Raw genomic sequence first — 12358 nt, forward strand, 5'->3', positions numbered from 1 at the left:
CCTCTGTGTTCATCACTTGTCAATAATAGATGGAATAAGAAGCAAAATGCACAACCTGCCTAGGTCCAAAAACTTCTTATTATGCAGCAAATATCAATCATTAGAAAGGAAAAAGATCTCAGAAACCGGCTCAGAAATTGTAGTAAAATAAAATAATCTGAGACTTCTCCGTTCCAGATTTCTATCATGGACCTTTGAAAACCATCCCTTTTTTTAAAAAAAGTGCAGTTTGCAGTGTTTTAAATTCAAAACTTAGGCTCCTTTTACTAAGCCGCACTAGCGGTTTAACGCGTGTAATAGCACGCGCTAAACTGCCGGCCACGCCAGCCGCTACTGCCTCCTTTTGAGCAGGCGGTAGTTTTTGGCCAGCGCCAGGGTTAGCGCGTGATGAAAAGTCACGCGCGTTAACCCTGCTAGCGCGGCTTACTAAAAGGAGCCCTTAAAGAGCCTGGTGCCAATGAATTTAATATTTATCAATCCTTATTTATATATATGTATTTAGCAACACTTTTCTTAACATGCAGCCCTTTTCCAATGGGACCCATTTCACCTGTAGAAATGGCTTCTTCCGGGATCGTATTTAGAAAGCTGCTTTTCATTCTACAATCAAATATACAGAATACATTCAATCACTAAAAAGTGGTGAATATTCCATCCAAAAACAAAATAATTAAAATCACACGGATGCTCATTTTCAAAGCATTTAGACATCTAAAGTATCATAGATACCACTTGTGTCCTAACTTTAAGCCGACCCAATTTATGCTGCGGTTTTCTTTGTCTAAAATACCTGCACCTAATTTAGGCACCTAATGGTGTCTAATTCACAGATAGGCACCTTAATCAAAAACATCCAATTTTAGGAAGGCATTTTGGACTAGGTGCCTAATTTTCAGTCAGTGGCGTACCAAGGGGGGGGGGGCGGTTTGCCCCGGGTGCCATGAGGGGGGTGTTCCCGGCCCGGGAGTCATGGTCCGGGAATTTCCCTTCTCACGGGCCCGGTGCCAAGGCTCTGGATAATCCCTGTGGCCCGGCGTGTTCCCAGCCTTCCCTCCCTTCAGTTTAACTTCCGTGAAACTGAAAAAACTGCCGGCCTCGGCAGTGATTCAGCTACGTCGCCCGCAGCTCCCCTTCCTGCTTTCCGTGTCTGCCAATGACGCAACTTCCTGTTTCCGCCCAGGTGGATTGCAGAGGCAGACGTGGAAAGCAGGAAGGGGAGCCGTGGACGACGTAGCTGAATCATGGCCGAGGCCGGCAGTTTTTTCAGCTTAACGGAAGGTAAAGGGAGGGAGGGCTGAGAACATGCCGGGCTACGGGGACTATCCAGAACCTTAGCACCGGGCCGTGAGAAGGGAAGTTCCCAGACCATGACTCCTAGGCCGGGAACACCCCCCTCATGGCTGGCACCTGGGGGGGGGAACATTACTAAAAATATTTTTTTACATGGGCGGGGGTGCAGGGGGTGTCAAAAAACAATGGGCCCCGGGTGTCACACACCCTAGGTACGCCTCTGATTTTATTTAAGTCCAATTAAAGTCAATTATGAAGTGATAAGTGCCAATTAAACCTACTAATTAACCCCTTTTACAAAACAGTAGTGCAGTTTATAGTGCTGGCTGTGGTGGTAACAGCTCCAGCATGCATACAATTCCTATGAGCGCTGGAGCTGTTACCGCTGCGGCTGGCACTAAACATCACGCTATGGTTTTATAAAAAAAGGGGGGGGGGCGGGCAAGTTAGGTGCTTACATCGGCTAGGCACGTCAATTTAGGTGCCTAACTTTAGGCAGACTATATAGATTTTGCTAGTCTCTGTAAAACTCCAAATGTCACTGCTTCTGTTCTAAAACATTAACTTCTGTACAATGTGGCAGAGTCCCTGCACAGTGCACTAGAAATCCTGTGCTAAGTGCCTTACCTCGCCCTACCCCATAGGCTGCCTTAGGCAGGTTTTTAAAGGAGCCTTCACTCTTTAACAGGGGTTCTGCACTGCTAGCTCTTAAAGGCACAGGAATAAACCTAGGTGATTTAGAGAGTTGTGGTTTTCTGTACTTGGGTGTTTTTGGCTCAAACCTAGGCTCAGTGGAGGGAATAGGGGCTGGTTGGGCATTTGTCACAGGATTTCTACTGCGCTGCACAGGGACTCTGCCACAACAAGTGGAGGGTAATTGTTTATGTCATGCAATGTATTCTGGGAAACGGGGCTGCCTAAGAGAACAAAAGATTTACTTCAGTTATCTCAGTCCCTTTGAAAATAAAACCCCGCAGTTGTAGATATTTCTCTATTTTCTCTTCTGTAGTTGGACAGGCTTTTTGTTGAACTCTGGTACACCTACATGACTGGGTCACTGACCCCATTCATCTTGATCTTCTCTTGAAGAAAATCCCTCTGCTCCTCCTTTTGTAAGAGCCTGAGTGGCACCTGGACTGTTCCATCTTCTTTCAAAAGCTAATCATAAAATGCATTTAGTCCAATAAAAAAGGTATTACCTTATTTCTGTTGTTTTTTTAAATTTCTATATATTACTTTGAAAAATGGACTAACACGGCTACCACACCATTTCATTCAATATGGAAAATAGTCAAAATACATTTCTCCAAATCCATAGGGATTTAACACCGTGCTCTGGACTTCTTTCCCCCAAATCCCAAAATTTATTCTCTGTTTGGGAATGCCCTCTGGGGATAAGGTACACAAAACATAAAATTCCCATAAACTAACAAAAAAATGATTTAAAAAAATCAAAATTATCAGCTCTTTCAACCCAGCTGCTTGGAATGCACTATGGCTCCGTCCCTGACAAGTTAGAGTGAAACTTGCAAAGTAGTTCTGGGGATGCAGTCGCTTGTACCACAACCCTCCGCAGGTAAACCACAATTCTGGAATGCTTGTACTTCACATGCAATCCTGAGCTGGGTCCCTCCACAATACATGTCACAATTTAATTCCAAGCTCCAGCTAGGATTCATTCTCTCCAGACCCTCCTAGGATCTGTTTTTGGGTTTTTTTTACTTGTTAGATCAGGCGACCTGGGAAAACTTCCTCTATCTCCAGAGCTAGAGGGCCATGCTAGTAGGCTGATCCTTGCTGCTTCTCAGCAGCTTCGAGCCTCATGGGCTCCAACAGCTCATTCAGCCATTGCTTGCAAAATTCTCCTTTCTCCCTTTTACGGGGTATTTTAGAAGTACAGTTAGGGAACTCCCATTAATAGTAACAGACACTTTCACCTATCCTCCATTATATCACATTGTGATAAAGTACATGCCAGGAGAAGGGGCACACTAAGCTCTCCCCCCCAAAAAAAAAATGCTATTTCCAGGAGTGATAGACAGAGTGCAATTTAATATAAAACACAAGGGAGCAAAAAGTGCTGAAGTGAAAACAATGTAAAAAGTAGTATAAATAATAAGGATAGAAACACTTCAGCAAATTAATGAAAAGGAAAAAAAAAAAAAGGGGGGGGGGGATCCAAAGCTGGGAGACCACTATAAAGAAGAAAACAGAAGTGCAGGTGACAGGAAAAACATTTTTAAATGTGAATGTGTGGGTGGCTGGTTGTCACTGTGAATGAGTGGGGGTAAATCTAGTGACAGTGCAACTGAACCAGTGTGGGTGGCTATGTTAGTGCTGTTATAGAAAAGTATGCTGAGAGTGAATGAATAAATCCACATGTTAGAAATATCAGCAAGTGCATGCTAGAAGAATTAAATATCTGTGTCTCTCTTCCAGTACTGTCATTTTGTACTGTCCTTCACAGTTTGTTGCCTATCTGTGTACCTTGGCAATGTGAATAATTGAGCGACTTCATGCTTATTTAATATGTTCCTAATGGGTCTCTCTGCTTCTTGGTGTATAGTGGCTGGAGGCATAGCCTGGAGATTATTTCAATGCTATTGGACAGGCATTGTCTAATGATACCAGTGAAACTGTACAGTGCTAACAGAGAGTGATGCCAAAATCTGCACAGAAAAACATGGCAGAAATGGGTCGAAAATCTGCATATTCATAAGGTACAAAAAAGGCTGCTGCTACTCAATTCTATTTATTAAAGTATTAGAATTTGACAAAGTGAACCACAAAAAGCTCATGCCTCAATACATTGCATACTGAGGCCCAAGTTTAGTCCTTGACAGCCCCAAACATTGCAGATATCAGGAAACCCTAATGAGTGTGCATGTGATAGGGTTGCATATAATGGAGGTAGTATGCATGCCAATCTCTCTTGCATGTTAGAACCTAAGAATAGCCTGACTGGGTCAGACCAATGGTCCATCAAGCCCAGTAGCCCGTTCTCATGGTGGCCAATCCAGGTCACTAGTACCTGGCAAAACCCCAAAGAGTAGCAACATTCCATGCTACCGATCCTAAAACCTGACATTTGTGGCTCTTAGGAACTGAACTTGTGCACCCCTTAGTCTATATAGTACCATTGACCTCCGTGCAACTTTTTATGTTGAGTTTTGCTTTCAAAAGCTTGTTAAGCAATGAACATTAAAGTATATAGAACATGACTTCAGAAAAAGGCCATGGAGACAATTTTATAAATGAATGCCTACTTTCCTTTATATGTAACCAGTGTAACCAGTGTAACCAGATATATACATGCCTAGAATTTAGGCGCTTGAACTTACAGCAACCATGGAACTTGCTAGTGTGGTAGGTATGTCCAAATAGCAAAGGGGCATGTTGTGGATGTGCTTTAAGTGGGCCTAGGGAGGACCCATAATCATGATGTTCAAAAGTGGTTACCATACAGGAAAAAAGGACAACATGACCATTTATTTTTTTCATCAAAACGTGACATCTATTAATTTTCAGTCCCTCCCTCAATCCTGCCCTAGCCCCGCCCCAGCCCACCCCCAATTTCTTCCATTCATTTTTCATTGACGTCAGGGAGAAGGATTGTGGGCCGGCGCCTGGCCCTTCCCTTCCTGAAGTTACGGCGGCGGCTACGGGCAGGGAAGTAAGGAGAGAGCCTAGGTTCTGTGATCGCCTGTCCTGTTGTCCCCAAGCACAGCTTCAGGATGCTGTCTCTGAAAACGGGACATTTCGGCGTCCCGAAACTATGCGTGGGAACGGGACAGGGGGATCTAAAAATGGGACGGTCCCGTTCAAAACGGGACGTATGTTCACATTAAGAAAGGACCCACTCTAAAAAGAAGGATGGCCTAAATTAGACCTGTGTGAGTCACATCCAGGGTAAAAAAAAAAAAAAGGCTCCGATTGAGTAGATGACCACTAGAGAGATTAAGGTACAACACCACCTCAATCTCCCAGTAGTTGCTGTACCCCTCCCTCTCAGCTGTCAGTGAAACTGATGAGATACTAAGCTCTTTTATAGTTTCAGGTGTTATGATCATTCTTAACAAAATAGGAAGCAAGCCTGAGGAGTAATCTAATGGTTAGTTTTTATTGTGAGCTCTTCAGGAACAGAAAAATACGAGATTATATAAGCCACCTGCAAGCCTGAACACTACTGAAGTGGTGTACATTAAGGTACCTAAGTATTTTTCTATTGCTGTAGGGCTCACAATTACAAAATAAAAGTTAAAGTAGGATTTGACCTTGAGCCCGAATTGGTTCACAATCCATTGCGCTAACCACTAGGCTGCCCCTCTGCTCTGTGTGGATATTTATGTGGCCATTTGCTAAAAATGCTGCTATACTGATATCTGTGTCCAGCAGAATAGTAAGGGAGGTGTGGGGGTGGTCCACCCCGGGTGTGATCCTCCTCCTCTCTTCCTTGCTTCCGCTCCTCTTCTTGCCTTGTGCACCCCTGGTCTTCCTGCATACCTTTTTTACTTCCCTGGTGTGAGGTTGCTGCCCATATCGGCATCAGCATTCTCTTTGACGTCACTTCTGGGACCCACGCCTAGGAGGTGATATCAAAGGGCGAGACAACACCAGCATGGGCAAGCTACTCATGCTGGAGAAGTTTAAAAGATACAGGCAAAGGGAAGGGGGCCATGCACGGCAGGGGAGCGAGGAAAAGGGCGGGGGAGGAGTGCCACCTCCCCGGGCGCCACTCACCCTTACTACGTCACTGTCTACGTTTCTTGCTTCTCACCATTCATAATTTGGATGTTCCAGTTTGTAAAATGGCTATACATGTTGGATGTCTCTAGCATAGTTCATCTCATGTATTTTTCCAACAGGAAATTTTGACACATTTTCTTTTCAAAAGTACCTTTGAGATTGATGCCCATTTTTAACATTATGGCTTGGATGTCCCTATTCTGACTTGGACATCCTTTTGAAAATGCCCCTTCGTGTTTACCACAATTCATGATATTTTAGCAAAGGTCCCATTTTATGCAATGAGGCCTAGTTACTAATAACCTGGGTTGACAGTAAAATAACCCATCTTAATGGTATCCCATATTGATAACTTTCCTTCTTAAAGGATCTTTCATTAAAATGTAGTAAGATTTTTGCACTTACCATGCTTTAACAGCAACAATTAATGTGTGGTAAGCACAAATGCATTTCAGTTACAAGGGAAGGTGTAAAATGCAGACCTCACGGATCTCAACCACACGCCCTTAAAAATCTTCATTTATTGACAGCTGAGGTTTCAGATTTCATGCCTGCAGGTCTGCGTTTTAGCCCCTCATTCCACTGCTGTAACTGTTGTCGTTTATGACCCTATGGATTTGTGCTGGCAGTCTTATTAATAATAATTAATTTGAGGAAACACTTCAGCTAAGGTAGGACTGCGTTTTACCTCAGAGCTGTGGCAGGAAAATGCATTTTTGTTTAGTTTAACCCAGTTTTGAACCCAGATCAGCAGGGCCTAAGATAGCTACCCTAACCTCTAGGCTACCTTCTTAGCTTGTGAAAAAGTAAAGTTTTGCCACTTTTAGGCTCAGCATAGGGAGGGAGAAGCATTAGGATCCGTCAGAGCTAAAGTGTCACGGAGGTTTGTCAGAACCATAACCTATGCTGAGACTAAAAATGGCAAAACCTTATCATTTCACAAACTACGAATATAGCCTGGAGGTTAGGGCAGCTGTCTTGGGCCCTGCTGATCTGGATTCAAGACCAGGTTGAACCAAGCAATACATTGTCATGCCGCAGCTCTGGGGTAAAACGCAGACCTCCCTTAGCTGAAGTGTTTCCTCAAATTAATTATTACTAATAAAATTGTCAGCACAGATCCATGGGGTCAGAAAGGGCAACAGTTACAGTGGTAGAATGAGGAACTAAAACGCGGACCTGCAGACATGAAATCTGAAACCTCGGCTGTCAATAAATGAAGATTTTTAAGGACATGCAGTTAAGACCTGCGAGGTCCGTGAGGTCCCCCTTTCCCAGTTACAATGCTATATAAAATGTTTTTTTCCAACTTGATTATTTGCAAACTCTTGAAGAGGCAGTAAGGGCCAGATTCTGTAATGGGCACCTATTGCATGTCAATCATACTTAGGCGCTCATTAAAGAATCACAATTAGCGGTGCCTAACCTAAAACAGGCGCCTGTAATGTAGGCCAGGGTTTAAAGGCCTACATTATAAGCGCCTAAGTTCTTTAGAGAATTGCGCCTATCAGCACCTATGTCTTTCTCCCCTAAACACACCTACTTTGCTGTTAGACGCTGATAGGTGCCATGCAATAGGTGCCTTTCTCCGAATTAAATTATATTTTTTAAATTATGAGCTTGTTAAAGCTCATTTTTAAAGCCAATGTACTGATTACATTAGGCACCTAATTTTATGCACCTCTTATAGAAATTCCCCCTAAGGGCTCACTTGCTAACTAATCACTCAGTGCATGGCAATGCCCCACATGCCCACTTTCCACCCTAAAACATGCCTATTTCCCAGAAAATAAAAATTAGTTTTTTAGCACATAGTGTGCCTGCGCAAATTGCCAAATTTACTCTGGGACATCTCAAAGCATCTGCAGTAACCCTTTTTATTTACAGTAAACATATTTTAGTGTTTACTGCAGCTTAGTAAAAACACCTCGTACATTCCTACTTGTGTCCATTTCCTGCAGTTCTAGTTCCAATCATTCATCACTGAACACTGAACAAAAATATTTTGTTAGCAATTCCACTTTTTCTTCATCAACCTAGATAAAGGTTGAGATATTTTTCTTATTATTTTAGACTGCTGCATTTGATGCACTAAATCGGTGCTTTTCATTGCAAGGCCCACAAACTAATGGTGGCCCTTGGGGACCTCTAGGAAGGCCCATGTAGTCCTTCTAATTTTTTTTGCCAATGGATACAGGCTACGGTGTTTGCACTGATGAACGTATCTCCCCCCTTCTCTCGGTCTGACCGCTTGTTCTGATGAGTCCAGTGTCTTGCACACATGATCTTCTTCCCAGCAGCAATCAAGACAGGTTCTCTCTGGCCAACCCCAGGAGCTTTCTCTCTGTAGAGATGGCCCCTGGGGTTGGACAGAGAGCCTGTCTGAATCACTGCCGGGAAGATGATTGTTGGATGTGCAGAAGATAGGCAGGCAGGGGCATAGCTACGGGGGCACCTTGGGGGTCCAGGCCCCAATTCATGGCTCAGGTTCCCCCACTGACTCTCCGCAGTCACTCTCCCTTCCCTCCTTCCCATGGCAGTTTGGTGTCTCTTTCCCTCTCCCCCACCCCTCACCACTACTGCAATTCTCCAGCCTTGCAGGGTCAGCTCTCAAGGCAGCCTTGCCTCTTGCCAGCTCCAGAAGCCTTTCTGTATGTACAACTTCCTGTTCCCAGTAGGCAGGATGCTACAGAGAGCTTCTGAGCTGGCAAGAGGTGAGGCTCCCTTGAAGCTGATGCTGGAATGTCAGAGAACTACTGCAGCAGTATGTTTGTGTGCCGGGGGTTGGGGGGAGGAGGAGGAACCAAGGGAAGGAAGAGAGAAAGAGAAATTGCATGATTGCCTGGAAGGGTCAGGGAAGAGAGGAGGAATGTATTGTTTCCACCCCCCAGTCAACCCCTGGGTCACCCCCAAATTGGGAAGAGCGGGAGGGGATGGTGCACATGGATGGAGGGGAAGGGGAAAGAGGAGATGGAAGAGATGATGCACATTGAGGGGAAAGGCAAAAGAAGAGAGCAGGATGATAGAGAGAGGGAGAAGATAGTACACCTGAAAGCAGGAGAAGGAAAAAAAAGGTAGAAAAGTAGATAAATCCAAGAAGGAAGCAAAAAATGGAATAAACTGAATGTGAAATCAGTGCAAAATATAGATGTAGAGCAGAAAGTGAAGAACGAGATAAAAGAAACAGCAAATGAAAAAAGAAGACCTGGAAACAGAGTTAAGAAAACAGACAGAGGAAAGTGCAACCAGAGATTTAGAACATAAGAACATAAGATTTGCCGCTGCTGGGTCAGACCAGTGGTCCATCGTGCCCAGTAGAGAATGACACGGGGAAAAAATCTGTCCCCGTCACTGCACCGTCCCTGGCCCACCATCCTCTGCACCGCCCCGTCACTATCATTCCCTTCACCGCCCCGTCACCGTCACCGCCATCCCTTTCACCGCCCCATCACCGCCACTGCCATCCCATTCACCGCCCCGTCACCATCCCCGCAGCATCCATATAAGCCTTAGTACTGCAATATTTAGCTTATTCCTTTCTTATAAATCAAAGTTCTGGCTGCTGAACTAGAGAAAGAGATGTTCAGCTGGCAGGGCTTTGTTTATAAATTTTTATCAACACAACTAATATATTACTTTATCGTAAAGCAAAAAATAAATAAATAAATAGAATTTTTTTTCTACCTTTGTTGTCTGGTTTCTGCTTTCCACATCTTCTTATTAAATTCCTTCCATCCACTGTGTGTCTTCTCTCTTTGTCTTCCATTTGCTGTTACTGTGCCTCTCCCTTCACCCCCTCCCACAATTGGTCTAGCACCCATCTTCTTCCCTCCGCTCCCCCATAGTCTAATCTAATCTAATCTAATCTAAATCTTGGGTTTATATACCGCATCATCTCCGCAGATGGAGCTCGACACGGTTTACATGGTTAGGGAAGGAACGGAACTCCAGTGGAATTATATAAGTATGAGAGAAGAGAGGTTGGTGTGAGAGTGCCAGGAGTGGGACGGGGTTACGTTCTGGAGAAGAGCCAGGTCTTCAGATGCTTACGGAATGGTAGAAGGGGGCTCAAATTGCGGAGAGGGGAAGGGAGACTGTTCCAGAGCTGAGTGATTCTGAAAGGGAGGGAAGAGCCAAGTTTACCAGCAAGGGAGATGCCTTTTAAGGAGGGGTAGGATAGTTTTAATTTTTGAGTGGATCTAGTGGAGGTTGGATTTGAGGAATTCCAGGATAGAGGGATAAAAGGAGGAAGGATACCGTGGAGGATCTTGAAGGTTAGGCAGGCACATTTAAAGTAGACCCTGGAAATAACGGGAAGCCAGTGGAGTTTGGATAGGAGCGGTGTGACATGGTCAAATTTACTTTTTGAGAAGATAAGTTTGGCCGCGGTGTTCTGGATTAGTTGGAGTCTGTGGAGGCTTTTCTTTGTTAAGCTTAGGTAAATGGAATTGCAATAATCCAATCTGGAGAGGATAATGGATTGTACGAGGACGGCAAAGTGTTTTTGGTGGAAGCAGGATCTCACTTTCCTCAGCATGTGAAGGCTGCAAAAGCATTTTTTTATCAGGGAGTTGAGGTGGTCGTTGAAGGATAATGATGAATCTATGGTGATGCCCAGAACTTTGCTAGAGAATTCCAGCTGTAGAGAGGAGCCTGTGGGCAGTGGGATGGAAGTGGGTAATTGATCAAGTTTAGGGCCGAGCCAAAGTAGTTTAGTTTTGGACTCGTTCAATTTCATTTGTACAGTGTGAGCCCAGGATTGAAGTTTGGTTATGCAAGAAGAAATGTTAGCTGCGAGATTGGTGAGGTTCGCGTCGGTCTCGATGAGGACCAGGATATCGTCGGCGTAAGTGTAGAGTGTTTCTAGGGGGGATAGGTGGAGAAGATTCAGGGAGGACATATAAATGTTGAAGAGGATGGGAGAAAGGGGGGAGCCTTGTGGGACTCCACAAGTCGGTTTCCATGGGGAGGAAGAGGAACCATGTTTGGTGACGGTGTAAGAGCGAGAACGTAAGAAGTTCGAGAACCAGTCAAGGACTGTAGAACTAATGCCTATCTCGGAGAGTAGGAAGATTAGAATGTCATGGTGGACAACGTCAAAGGCAGCAGAGAGGTCGAATTGAAGGAGAACGGCAAATTTTTTGTGAGAGTGAAATTGTTGGATCTTCGAGATTAGGGAGGCAAGGAGGGTTTCGGTACTGAAGTTGGGTCTGAAGCCGTATTGATAGGGTAGGAAGACAGAGAATCTTTCCAGGTAGGCTGAGAGTTGGGAGGAGACGATGGACTCTAGCAATTTGGTTAGGAGCGGAATGTTTGCTATTGGGCGATAATTGGATGGGGAGGAGGGGTCTAGGTCAGCTTTCTTCAGTAGGGGGGTCAGTGCAATGCGTCCCATTTCAGGGGAGAAGAGGCCCGATGATAGGGCAGAATTTATGAGTATGGTCTGGCATCTGTCTTCTTCCCTTCCAGCGTCTTCTCCCCACTCTGCCTTCCACATTTCCCTTCAGGGTCTGTTCCTCTCTATCCTCTTTCAATGTCTGTTCTATTCCTTTCCACCACCATCCTTCCCTCCCTCCTTTACCATCTGTTCCTTTCTACCACCCTTCTTCCATATCTTCTATCAGTCCCCCCACCATCACTAGCAGTCTCTCTTCTCCCTTACCATGAGCAAATAGAACTTCTGAAAATTGTATTGCTGAGGCATTATTTCTAATGCCTCAGCATTAGACATCAATTTTATAATTCTTACTGTCTGCTCTGATTTCATTCACAATTTGGTTTGTGTTGTGGCTGAGGATTCCATGAGGCATTTAACCTTTTCCTGTCTCTTGAACTGTGATTTCAAGTTGATTCCTTCAATAATGGAGTCTCACGGCAGTAGCAGTTTTCTCTTTTGGGCTCTTTTGACATTGTTTAAGGGATTTCTTGTACATTTGGTGCTGGTCTTCTTTGATGAGGTCACTTCAGAATCTATTTCCAAGGAAGAGAAACTTTTTCCCTTTCACTCCCTCCTTCCTTGTGTGAGCCGGGAACACGCGGTCCCCGCAGCCCCCACCTGCACGCCGGCTCGATCGTTTAACCAGCTTCCTCTCTCCACCTCACCTTAGTTTGCCGGCTTTCTTTTTTGGCGACTGGCACGCTTTCAAAGAGCCGCGCACACGCGGCTGCTCAAAGTTCAATCTTCTGCTCTGCTGCAACTTCCTGTTTCCGGTTGGGTCAGAGCAGAAGATTGAATACTGAGCAGCCGCGCATGCGCGGCTCTTTGAAAGCGTGCCGGTCGCCGAAAAAGAAAGCCGGCAAACTAAGGTGAGGTGGAGAGAGG

The 12358-nt window shown here is 44.8% G+C and overlaps 1 long non-coding RNA gene across 1 annotated transcript in view; it reads left to right on the top strand.

Annotated features, from left to right (window-relative positions):
* The first annotated feature begins 1216 nt into the window (after positions 1-1216).
* The window catches only part of LOC117363016, a 54246-nt gene continuing 43104 nt past the window's right edge, over positions 1217-12358 (top strand). Inside the window, exons 1-2 of the long non-coding RNA XR_004539954.1 lie at positions 1217-1278; positions 3857-4010. This is a non-coding gene — a long non-coding RNA (uncharacterized LOC117363016). The remainder of the gene's footprint in view (positions 1279-3856; positions 4011-12358) is intronic.

This window comes from Geotrypetes seraphini, chromosome 1, assembly GCF_902459505.1.
Source record: "Geotrypetes seraphini chromosome 1, aGeoSer1.1, whole genome shotgun sequence".
Classification (NCBI taxonomy): Eukaryota; Metazoa; Chordata; class Amphibia; order Gymnophiona; family Dermophiidae; genus Geotrypetes; species Geotrypetes seraphini.